The sequence below is a fragment of the Cydia pomonella genome, chromosome 5 (genome assembly GCF_033807575.1).
Source record: "Cydia pomonella isolate Wapato2018A chromosome 5, ilCydPomo1, whole genome shotgun sequence".
Lineage (NCBI taxonomy): Eukaryota > Metazoa > Arthropoda > Insecta > Lepidoptera > Tortricidae > Cydia > Cydia pomonella.
The window spans coordinates 4,449,586-4,463,149 of NC_084707.1; the positions used below are offsets into that span (position 1 = coordinate 4,449,586).

The window sequence follows — 13,564 nt, forward strand, 5'->3', positions numbered from 1 at the left end:
TTGCCTTGTCTTCTCATCATGATGTGAGAGCATCGAAGCCCCATCAAGCAGATCTTAATACCTAGCGGTGACGTAACCTTTCAATAAATTATACAAAAGGTTTTAATTTCATAGTCTAGTCATTATAGGAGTATACAAGCGGTTTAAATAATATTCACGATTCCTAACTGCTTACTTATTTGTAGGTAGATAACTGGTGCCTATTTGATACTTATTTTATGATCATGATTCCGTTTTATAGGTACATACCTAAGTATATTACGTATGTTGAAATGTTATTGTGGGTGTATATATTTTGATCATTTGGTATATAGTTTGATCTGTATTTGCCAATGTATTATACCTGCCCTAATTTATTTGTCATATTGAATCAAATCATATGACTAGAATGTGGTTATTACATTTTGGATTATGTACAATTGAGAGGATATTATATATATTTACTAATCAATTGTAGTTGTTGAAACCTGTCACAGTGGTTTTATAAGTGGCTGTTTTAACAATGCGGTTTTTAGTTATATTTGGGATTGTCGTTGCATTTGATTGATCCCAGTTATGACTAAAGGTATCAAATCCTAAACCGACTGGCTTTTAATTTAATTAACAGTTGTGCGCCTTGCGAGATGTCGCATATGATAATTTAGTAAAATGGCTGATCTCATGATATTAGGGGCAACGCTTATATCATTGTCTTGTATATTTTCGTTCTTGGTCACTCATGTCATTTATTTACTATTATCCCGGTTTCAGTACTTGATAGTCTGAACCTTACGTGTAATATTCCATTAGGCTACATGCCTCAGGTACTGCAGACGGTGCAAGGTCCAAGTGACTTACCTATGGAAACATTTCACGTGGGATTTACGGCTCGACATACTAGGGAGTTGTCCATAGAGCGGTGTATGCATGATAGTTTTATGAGATTCAAAAGGTTGCCTTATAGTTGACTGCAACCAGCTATTTTATTTTACAGTATATTAAGGTAATAAAGTTGTGTGAAGCCAGACTACACCCCGTCGATCCTACCTAATTTTATAGCGTATTTATGAATGTGTTATCATAAGTACTAATATATCTTTACTTATATTTGATCAAAAGATATCAAATCTTAATCCAACTGGCTTTTAATTTAATTAACAGTCTTACTCTTTGCGTGACGTTGCATATGATAATTTAGTAAAATGGCTGATCTCATGATATTAGGGGCAACGCTTATATCATTGTCTTGTATATTTTCGTTCTTGGTCACTCATGTCATTTATTTACTATTATCCCGGTTTCAGTACTTGATAGTCTGAACCTTACGTGTAATATTCCATTAGGCTACATGCCTCAGGTACTGCAGACGGTGCAAGGTCCAAGTGACTTACCTATGGAAACATTTCACGTGGGATTTGCGGCTTGACATATTAGGGAGTTGTCCATAGAGCGGCGTATGCATGATAATTTTATGAGATCCAAAAGGTTGCCTTATAGTTGACTGCAACCAGCTATTTTACAGTATACTAATTAAAGTAATACAGTTGTGAGAAGCCAGACTTCACCCGGTCGATCTTTATAACACATTTATGAATACGTTATCAATACGTCAATTACAACATAAGTGCTAACATATCTTTATTTATATCTGAGCATATTAGTAAACCTTATATATTATTAATAGAACTTGCTACAACTTCTTGTTTCATAATTTTCTTTATCTTAAAGTAGGAATATTTTGATCTCCTGATGTATCCCACAATGGCATTTTATAGGAAGAAGGTAGGGTTTATTATAGTAGTCTTGTAAATAGTATTCAATAATTTTGATAGGATTTTAATAATTTCCTATTGGTTCAATGCACTTAAAATAGTGTTTCATTTTATTGACATGGTTTAATATTCGTCTTTCTTTAAGAACGGATATGTTTTGTGCTTGTTGGAACATATTTCAGATTTTATTTTATCATGTAACATGTCTCACACCTCAGAGAGCTTGGGTTGTTATTTATCATGATGTTGGTCTATATTTACCACTAAATGATCACGCCATACCTAATTTAAATGAGATTTTAGTTTGTCTTTATCTGTGACATATTTTGTTATGTTTGTGTACAGGTTAAATTGGGCAGTCAGGTTTTTGTTCCGTCTTGTTTTCCTGACTTAGGTATTTGGCCCTAGTAATCAAGGCGGTATATCCGAATGGGTCCTAATCAGACTTCATTGGATATAGAGCTCATAAATTATTGAATCATATTCAATCAATTTTAATGCAATAAATCAAATTTATTAGCAGTTAATACATTGTTTATTTTATACTTCATCCCTTTAGCCTAGACCCTTATTTACTAAATTTCAGTATTACTTTCCAAAGGTTTCAATAGAGTTGAGGAAAGTAACAGTATTTCAGCTTACAAAGCTTTTGTAGTAGAGTTTAGTCAGGCTAAGACGTTACAATATGGTTTAAGCCGTAACCAGGATATTAACTTATTATTTATTTTATTTTCGTGCCTTTTAAGGCACAATTTGATGTTCGTGCAATGGTCTGGGGTCGAAAGTGAGACATGTTCTTTATCTGTACTGTGTTCTAACAAGCATTGTTTATATGTAAAACTGAACTTTTAGGCTGTTTCGTTTCGTATACTTTCCTTCCATCTTGATATATTTTACTAGGTATCGATGTTTACAGATGGTATTACCGTGATTTGTTTTATAATGCTTTGGTTTCTTTCAGTATCATGCACCATACACTACAGTTTTCAATTGACGTTTTACAATTTATCCGATTTTTCAGTAGAGTTTTATGATATATTTTGATTTAAATTACAATGATTTAATAATGATTAATTTAATTTAAAAATTTGATTTATTCAATTTTTAATCTACACTATTCGGTTTAGATTTTATGAGCTCTATGAAAATGTATTTTGACAGTTTTAGTATACCAACTTTATTTTGGAAATTTCTTCATTTTATTATTTCCTTAACTTTCGTTGTAGTAGAATCGTACAATTTTATTGTTTTGTTGATAAAGGAACAATAATATCAGTGTTGGAGCGAACGCTATTGATTTTCATTTACTTGTACTGTGTGTGGTTATATAATTTTATAATTTCCAGGATACATTATTTTATATGGTACGTATAAATACATATGTTTAGTCTTTTACGTGTAATATTTTACAATTGTGTACTATTTATATATCGACATTTTTTTATTTTAGTTTAGCCGCTATGTGTGTCAGTCTCTCTCACAGTAGCTTATAGATGGTTGTATTAATTTGGACGCGGATATTTTATTTTGAAATTATATTTTAGCGATGGCACTGCGATATATCTTAAAATCGGTCCTTTCATTTTATTGCATTGGTGTTTATTTTCATGTTAGTGATCTTATTTTCAGTGTTCGCCGACAAAGTAGGCTATTGAGTTGATAGTGACATTACCTTTGGTTCTAAATTGCGGGTTTTTTGTGTTTTTTTAGTTAAATTATACCGGACGGTTGTTTTATAGGTGCTATATAGTAATTTTGTCAGTCATGGTTATAGTGTTTATAAGGGAAACCGATTTAGTTATGTTGATGTGATATCTTGTTACCTTAAATATAATAAAACGTGACAGACATGTTATTTATGTTTATCGGTATATTATTAATATTATTATAGCCTTTAGTTAGTTAGTTAGTGCTTCTGGGCATTTTCCGCAAATCGACAACCATTGTGCCTATTTTGCGTGAAACGAGGTAGCGCTACTCTAACCACCCTAGCTCCTCCACGAAGCCTAGCAAAGTTTCCAGGTTGCTAATTGCCTCTCCTAGTGTGCATGGAGTCCCTAGGTATTTGTTCCTGTATACTTCTACCTGTTTGCAGTCTAGGAGAATATGGTTTGTTGTTTCTTCTTCTTCCATGCACGCTTTGCACATGGGGCTGTCTGTTTTACCCATATTGCGTAGGTGTTTGTTAAGTGTGTTATGTCCTGTAATTAATCCTACTATTTTACGTAGTTGGTGTCTAGGTGTTTTCAGTAGTATTTTGGTAAGTTTGTGGTTCAGTTCCGGTAAAACATCCTTGGTCTGCCTGCATGTGTCCATTTCATTCCAGTATTTAGTGTGCAGTTGTCTGTGATGTAGGTCTAGCTGGTTGTGTATATAGGATATTGGTAGGGGTCCATATGCCGGCGTTTCTGAACCTTTCCTGGCCAGTTCGTCCGCTGCATTGTTTCCTCCTGATCCACTATGTCCCTTTATCCATTGAATTGTTACTTTGTTGCCTTCTTTGCTCACTTCCGTGAGGCTTCGATGCTCATTCGAGTAAGAGCTCTGAATTAAGTTTGTCGCTGCATAGCGCTTGTAGTACTGATTTACTGTTTTTTTTATACTACGTCGGTGGCAAACAAGCATACGGCCCGCCTGATAGTAAGCAGTTTCCGTAGCCTATGTACGCCTGCAACTCCAGAGGAGTTACATGGGCGTTGCCGACTCTAAACCCCCCTTTCACTCGTTGAGCTCTGGCAACCTTACTCACCGGCAGGAACACAACACTATAAGTAGGGTCTAGTGTTATTTGGCTGCGGGTTTCTGTAAGGTGGAGGTACTTCCCCAGTTGGGCTGACAGTATTAGTATTAGTATATTTTCGTGTTTCACTTGTCGTCTTGTTATAGCATTGCAAGCTTCTATTATTCCCACACATTCAGCTTGGAATACCGTGTTATGTTCTCCCAGGGGTTTTGAGATGTGTATGTTCAGGTCCTCCGAGAAGACACCACATCCTGTACCTTCAAATGTTTTTGAGCCATCTGTGAATTTTCTTAGGTTTGTTTGGTCCAGTCCTTTTTTAGGATCTTCTGTTAATGATATGGCGTATTCTTTCCAGAAGATCATAGTTTTGGTGTTTTGTCGATGGGCGCCTCCAGCATGGGTAGTTTAGAGATTATATTTTCATAGATCTTCTTGTACGATGAGCAGAAGGATGTCCATAGGTTTAGCTTTTTCAACCGAAGAGCCGTGGCAGCCATTTCTTTTTGTATGTATAGGTGTAATGGTAGGAGTCCTAGCATTATTTCTAGCGCCGCAGTCGGAGTAGTTCTCATACAGCCCGTCGCAACCACACATGCTAGTCTTTGTGTTTTGTTTAGTTGTCTACTACCGTGGTTAGCTGGGTGCGGGGCCACCATACGACCGCGCCGTAGCTGATCATTGACATTGAAGAGCAAGTCCCCATCTCTTGCCCACCATCCTCCGGCATTGCCAAAAGACGACTGTTGCTTTGTTTAGTTTATTGTCCAGGTGTTTGTTCCAGTTCAGTCTATCATCCAGGATTATGCCTAGGTATTTTATATCCTTTGAAAGTGTCAATCATCTGCCAAAAAGGGTTGGCAGTTCGTAAGTACCCAGTTTTGTTTGTGTGTGAAGAGAATTGTGTCGGGTTTTTTTTTGGTTTACCGATAGGTCATTCTCCTTACACTATTTCTCTTCTATTTTCAGTGCTGTCTGTGTGAGATCCCACAGTGTGTTTATTACTAGGCCGCTGATTATAGTCTTTATTGCTGGAAACTAAACTGCACACAATTGTTTATCAGTTTATGAGGTTTTCAGGATTTAGTGTCCAGCGTGTCTCGTGACATATAGGCCTCTTCCAGCTTCTTCAATTTTCCTCTATCGTTTGCTATTTTGGGCCATCCTGTTCCTCTAATTTGTATAGTTATTTTTAGTTGTCATAGGGAAATGTGTGCTTTTGATTAATTCTTAAAGAATCTTTTTTTTTCTATTTCGAGGCTCATTTGATTTCTAAAGGATATTAAATGCACAGGTACGCATAACTTTCTGCATATTCGATATTCATCATTGACTTTTTCGGCTATATTTTCTTTGTTTGTCATTACTTTCGGTTTCGATTTGTCATAGCCTCACCAGATACTCTGCTTGCCTCTGTGTTTATCGGTTTTACAACTTCTTGTAAATACTTGCGATGTCAGTTGTTATTTTTTATTAGTATTATTACTCCGGTAAACTCCGTAAATATACTAAGGGCGATTGTAACAGACTGACATCTACATTTATTTATTTACTCTCTTAGAAATTATTGAATTTGTTTGGAGTGAATTTCGCGCATAATATTCGCACTTGTAATGTGACAGTGGCATCCGGTGACATCTGGCGGTGAATGACTAAACTAGCAGGTAGTTTACTCATGATAATATTGCATAGTACAATATTTGTTTATAATATATTTTTCAATATAAATTCTTAAGTAATGTTTATTGAATAATCGATTAAACACAATAAACTACTTCGTAAGCTTTTAATTTATTTATGTTATCTTTAGAGATGCCATCTGTTGTAAGGCAGATCAATCTAAATACGCGGGAATAAAAGTGACCAATCATAGACGAGGATAGTAAATATTATCCAATCAAAACTCTGCATTCTGGTTGGGCTTAGGAGTAGGATTAACATGGCGGTTGAGGGGTTCTCATGGGGGAACGAGGTTATTTAAGGAACTGCAAAGTGGATTCGTGATCTTTTGCCTTCAGCAGAGCGTCGAGTCAAGAAGGAATCCTGTGAGTGTTAGGTTGTAAGAAAGCCATGTGTCTAAGCTTGTTTGCAGATACGTCTATTAGCGGCCATCTTCAGGAGATATGAAAAAGAACAGCGACTGCAATGGACGACGCGCGGGTCGTGTTGACTTGAACCATGGTTGTGAAGAACTGCGTGAGCCTACCACGGGCAGCTGCCGAAAGGGCTACATTTCACGAGCATCGGGTCGTAAAGGTTCTTAAATTGTCACTGTGAGTGGCAAATCATAAGAAAACCGTGTATTAGAGCTTGTTCGCAGATACGAGTATAAGCTGCCACCTTCGTTGGAAGCTTAGCGTGTGGATACGGCCAACATGGGCGGGAAGCTGTAGGAGCTTCATCCGGACCATGGGCGTGTTGAAAAACACAAAACCATCATGGGTCAGCTGCCAAACAACTGTGTTACGATGCGGTAATTTCATATACCTACTTAATTATTTGCATATCATTTTATATCTTGAGGAAACCTAAAATACATATTTCGTTCATTCATAGGCTCCAATGTTTGCTTAATATCAGTAGGATTGTAGGCTTGGTTGATACCAACGAGTTGCCCATAAATAAAATCATTATTTCTATATATGAATAGCGGGTAGGTTGAATAGATCGCGTTGGGTACCCTTCATTGTGGAACGAGATGACGATTCTTGTGCTCTGTGAATGCAAGTCGGATTCTTGTACGAGAGTGTTATTTTAACTACGACGGCAAAATGTATTGAGATATTTAATTTCATTTGTTCAGTGAATTTCTAAATCATGTATATGCTTTTTAAATATAATCAATTTTGAAGATAGGTAAATCAGTGTTCGTGTGTAATATGATTATAGGGTAGGTAGATGCATTCAATTACGATAAGTACTTGATTTGAGTTGTGAAATCATTAGCAAATAAATGAATGTGTGTTTAGTAGTAAACGAGCGCGTTTATTATTGTGGATTAACCGTTTACGAAAAGAAGTGGAACGTATGTATTTTCCATGTTTTAATTCAATGGCAAGGGTGGAATGTGTCTCGATTTAGATATAGATGGCATAAGTAGATGTGTTCAATTAGGTTGATAAATAACTTTAGTTGTGTTACACTCGGCGGTCATTTCTTTATCGTTTTATGTAGGTTTAGCCGTCAATATCAGTCATTATTACCATATATAGTATAACACGTAAAGTCAACGAACGTTGTAGGTAGTTTAATTCATGAAATGTTTTAACATATATTTAAAATTATTTATTTCTGAATTCTCGGTTCATGTACGAGGAATATCGAGTCCTGTCAGCGGATCCTAAGGGCGCCTGCTTCGTGTCCCGCCATCAATTCCTGGGGTGTTCTGCCTTCGAGAGCTTCTACGCTTCAAATCAAGATGCAGACTTCGCAGATGTGGGCGAAGGCGAAGATTCACTCCGGTGCAAGCTAGTAGACACGGTGCGTTGGTTCTGATTTATATGTTATCTCAATCTTGACCTGACATATCTATATATCACATACTTTCATGTTTCAGTGTCAGTGAATTACAGCACTTTGATTGAAAATGTAGGTTGATAGGTTGAGTGTATTAATTATGATGTAATACGCAGCTACATAATTCACCTTTTACAATACTACAAAAATAATTGGTTGTGTAATTATTTGTGCGCGCGTATATAGGTATACGGCCACGTTTGTTTAATTAGTAACCAAGTTCATAAACTAGATTGATATAATTGTTTGGTGAATGAGTCTTACAAAATACTTATTTATTTAGAATGTTATACAAATGGCTAATGACGTAATATTATGTCGCAATACATTATAGGTTTTATTCAATGACTTCTTACAGTAGCTTAATTACCGTGGCTACTGTTATAGGTATTCTGTACGTCACTAAGTTTAGATCCTTTGACTTCCACTATTATAGTTTGATTATCATAATTGAAATGATTCTTCCTTTGAATGCCTAGTTGTCTTTATTCATATAGATACTTAGCTTCATATATTCCGTAGGGCGTAAATGTTTAACTCGATTAGAATATTAAGCACTATTTTTGTCTCAATTTCCGGTTCACGGTGGTTGCGGAGCGAGTCTTGTTCCATCAGCGGCTTTCGAGTGTCTCGGTGTCTCCGAGCATCCTCGTCGGTACCTGATCAACCCCACTGCCACGGGCGCCCAGATGCAAGACCTATCTTCTACATGAAGAGGCTGGCTGCACTACGCCGCATCTGTATCTCACGCCTGCACATTGTATCCAGTGCGCCGTCCATTTGCGTGGAATGAGAATTGATCCTGCCTTGCCTTGTCTTCTCATCATGATGTGAGAGCATCGAAGCCCCATCAAGCAGATCTTAATACCTAGCGGTGACGTAACCTTTCAATAAATTATACAAAAGGTTTTAATTTCATAGTCTAGTCATTATAGGAGTATACAAGCGGTTTAAATAATATTCACGATTCCTAACTGCTTACTTATTTGTAGGTAGATAACTGGTGCCTATTTGATACTTATTTTATGATCATGATTCCGTTTTATAGGTACATACCTAAGTATATTACGTATGTTGAAATGTTATTGTGGGTGTATATATTTTGATCATTTGGTATATAGTTTGATCTGTATTTGCCAATGTATTATACCTGCCCTAATTTATTTGTCATATTGAATCAAATCATATGACTAGAATGTGGTTATTACATTTTGGATTATGTACAATTGAGAGGATATTATATATATTTACTAATCAATTGTAGTTGTTGAAACCTGTCACAGTGGTTTTATAAGTGGCTGTTTTAACAATGCGGTTTTTAGTTATATTTGGGATTGTCGTTGTATTTGATTGATCCCAGTTATGACTAAAGGTATCAAATCCTAAACCGACTGGCTTTTAATTTAATTAACAGTTGTGCGCCTTGCGAGATGTCGCATATGATAATTTAGTAAAATGGCTGATCTCATGATATTAGGGGCAACGCTTATATCATTGTCTTGTATATTTTCGTTCTTGGTCACTCATGTCATTTATTTACTATTATCCCGGTTTCAGTACTTGATAGTCTGAACCTTACGTGTAATATTCCATTAGGCTACATGCCTCAGGTACTGCAGACGGTGCAAGGTCCAAGTGACTTACCTATGGAAACATTTCACGTGGGATTTACGGCTCGACATACTAGGGAGTTGTCCATAGAGCGGTGTATGCATGATAGTTTTATGAGATTCAAAAGGTTGCCTTATAGTTGACTGCAACCAGCTATTTTATTTTACAGTATATTAAGGTAATAAAGTTGTGTGAAGCCAGACTACACCCCGTCGATCCTACCTAATTTTATAGCGTATTTATGAATGTGTTATCATAAGTACTAATATATCTTTACTTATATTTGATCAAAAGATATCAAATCTTAATCCAACTGGCTTTTAATTTAATTAACAGTCTTACTCTTTGCGTGACGTTGCATATGATAATTTAGTAAAATGGCTGATCTCATGATATTAGGGGCAACGCTTATATCATTGTCTTGTATATTTTCGTTCTTGGTCACTCATGTCATTTATTTACTATTATCCCGGTTTCAGTACTTGATAGTCTGAACCTTACGTGTAATATTCCATTAGGCTACATGCCTCAGGTACTGCAGACGGTGCAAGGTCCAAGTGACTTACCTATGGAAACATTTCACGTGGGATTTGCGGCTTGACATATTAGGGAGTTGTCCATAGAGCGGTGTATGCATGATAATTTTATGAGATCCAAAAGGTTGCCTTATAGTTGACTGCAACCAGCTATTTTACAGTATACTAATTAAAGTAATACAGTTGTGAGAAGCCAGACTTCACCCGGTCGATCTTTATAACACATTTATGAATAAGTTATCAATACGTCAATCACAACATAAGGGCTAACATATCTTTATTTATATCTGAGCATATTAGTAAACCTTATATATTATTAATAGAACTTGCTACAACTTCTTGTTTCATAATTTTCTTTATCTTAAAGTAGGAATATTTTGATCTCCTGATGTATCCCACAATGGCATTTTATAGGAAGAAGGTAGGGTTTATTATAGTAGTCTTGTAAATAGTATTCAATAATTTTAATAGGATTTTATAATTTCCTATTGGTTCAATGCACTTAAAATAGTGTTTCATTTTATTGACATGGTTTAATATTCGTCTTTCTTTAAGAACGGATATGTTTTGTGCTTGTTGGAACATATTTCAGATTTTATTTTATCATGTAACATGTCTCACACCTCAGAGAGCTTGGGTTGTTATTTATCATGATGTTGGTCTATATTTACCACTAAATGATCACGCCATACCTAATTTAAATGAGATTTTAGTTTGTCTTTATCTGTGACATATTTTGTTATGTTTGTGTACAGGTTAAAATGGGCAGTCAGGTTTTTGTTCCGTCTTGTTTTCCTGACTTAGGTATTTGGCCCTAGTAATCAAGGCGGTATATCCGAATGGGTCCTAATCAGACTTCATTGGATATAGAGCTCATAAATTATTGAATCATATTCAATCAATTTTAATGCAATAAATAAAATTTATTAGCAGTTAATACATTGTTTATTTTATACTTCATCCCTTTTAGCCTAGACCCTTATTTACTAAATTTCAGTATTACTTTCCAAAGGTTTCAATAGAGTTGAGGAAAGTAACAGTATTTCAGCTTACAAAGCTTTTGTAGTAGAGTTTAGCCAGGCTAAGATATCACATATTGTTGATACCTATTTGCTAATTCACGGTCGTATTAAGAGTAATATGGTCCACATATTATACTTAATACGATCAGTTTATTCCTTGTATTATTATTAGATATGGATAAATAAATAGATGGCGGGATGACCTAGACACTTCGGGAGTCGTGGAGATCAAGGGGAGAGGCCTTTCCCTGGCAGTGGGTCACTAAAACAGGCTAGGAAAAAAAACGTTGCTTGGGTGTTTATTTCACTTCTTAGTAACGTAGTGCTGTGTAACTTCTAATACCAGCTCTTTGAGGTATATTCTTTGTCTTAGAAAGTATCAAAAAACCAAAAAAACCCAAAAATATTACAACTTTAACATCACATTGCAAGGTCCACTTCAACGTGTCCGATGACAAACTGATAACGATCAAACCAGTGACCTGAACACAGGTCAAAGACCTCGAGATTTAATTAGCTAAACGACCAGACTGCCACAAACATTGATAATGACAAATATTGCTTCAGTTAATGGATGTTATGACGGTAAAGCGATAGCAACAGAGAGAATCAATTAGAAAAATATAAAATGTATACAACGTGAACGTGTGGCAGGTAGTTAAATGTTAACTCACATGATTATCTATGTAACGTTACCGGATTATGCTCAAGTGCTCAACATTATACTGTAAAACAATTGAATAAAATGTTTATGAATCCTTGAGCTGAACTTCCAATCCAGCCTACTATGCCTTGTTGAATTTACTCATGATTTTCGTGGGGTGATTTCGTTCACCGAAATAATAGCAGCATAGCAAATATCATGCTATTCCAAGTTATTACTTTATTTAACACGTTATGTCAAAGATTAACGCCATTAAAGAAGGCAGCGACAATTGACAACAACGGTCGTCGTAAAGCAAATCGTGCAATTTAGCGATAAAGACATACTTTATGCGATACCATTGGAGTGGCGATAACGTATGCGGTTAATGCATTTAACGCCTTGTGCGATTGGGCTAGGTCGATATGAAAATATGTAAACAAGATTGTTTTCGGTTACAGCAATATATATCAGGTCATTCACGAAGACGCGTGCCTTGACTCGTATTGTCATATTATTACAGGTTAGGTTTGACTAATCTGCGCGTCATTGTGGATGACACGAACTGTAGTACCTCATGTCATGTTGTCAGTCTCCCGTTGACCACGAACGCTGTAAGGTGTTCGAAAAGTCGGGATATATTTTAAATAGATTTTTAATACCTGTACTGGTTCAATAGTTTAAGGTATGTAATCATTTATGTTGGGTGACGCAAATTATGGTATTAAAATTTAGGAGAAAATTACGAGGATGGAATGAAGCGAAGTTCAAAAGTATGTATGTAAGGCATTGAGTGCCTACATTGCACTGAGCAAGTCATTCGACCAAAGAAAAGTAATTATGTAATATAAATGCCCGGCCTTACTAGGATTTGAACCCGGGACCATCGGCTTCATACCCACTAGGCCAGACAGGTTGTCAAAGGTTAAACATGCTAACTTTTACAAACGTTTCTTAATTATGTACAGTTGTTTTTCAGTATGAATATTTCGGTATTTCTATATGCCTATTTGATCATTTATGAATCATTTGGTCCGTTTCGACTCGGACCTTCAATTTTACATTAAATAAGGCTTACTGTCAACCATCTGTCTGTCACTTTGCACAGCAATATTTTTGTCTAATTTTTCAAATTATACATGGTCTTAGATGCCTAAAACTGCTTTTATTTTATCAAAAACCATCGAATTACTGTGCAATAGTGTGGGCAGGCCCAATACTGAACAAATAATAACATATCTTTTTGTTTCAGACGTTGCGGCCTTGTCCGGGCTACGTCGTGTCATCCTGACGGCCGACGTCAACGCCTTTAATGGACTTTATATTTACATTATTGTATATTTTAAGTGATTTGTGATATTCTGTGAATAAGTATTTTGTGCTCTAACTATTGGAGTGTAGTTTTCCGGTAAGTGGATGCATGCCGCAACTCAACCAGGCGATGGCACGTCATACCTAAATTTTACTTGTGTACAATGCGATAACTCTTTTAAAACGCAGAGAGGCCTCAATATTCATATTACCAAAAAACACCGTCCTTGTATCAGTCAAAACGATGCCGGTCTAAATTTAGACCCATCCTTTTTGACCACCCCCCTTTCTGACCCACCTAATTCTATCCCTTTCCATTTATACCTCAGCGAACTTAAAAATAATGTTCCCGTTGTTAAAAGAGTTCCGCGCGGCGCTAGGATCACAGTCGCTAACCACCTTTCAGGACTAATTACAAGATGTGTGGAAAATAA

General features: G+C 36.1%; 1 long non-coding RNA gene across 1 annotated transcript; it reads left to right on the forward strand.

The window, feature by feature from the left end:
- The first annotated feature begins 1,153 nt into the window (after window positions 1-1,153).
- Window positions 1,154-9,154, forward strand: LOC133518450 (uncharacterized). The gene is made up of 2 exons (XR_009799482.1): window positions 1,154-3,518; window positions 3,550-9,154. It is a non-coding gene; the product is annotated as an uncharacterized LOC133518450 (long non-coding RNA).
- The last annotated feature ends 4,410 nt before the right edge of the window (window positions 9,155-13,564 follow it).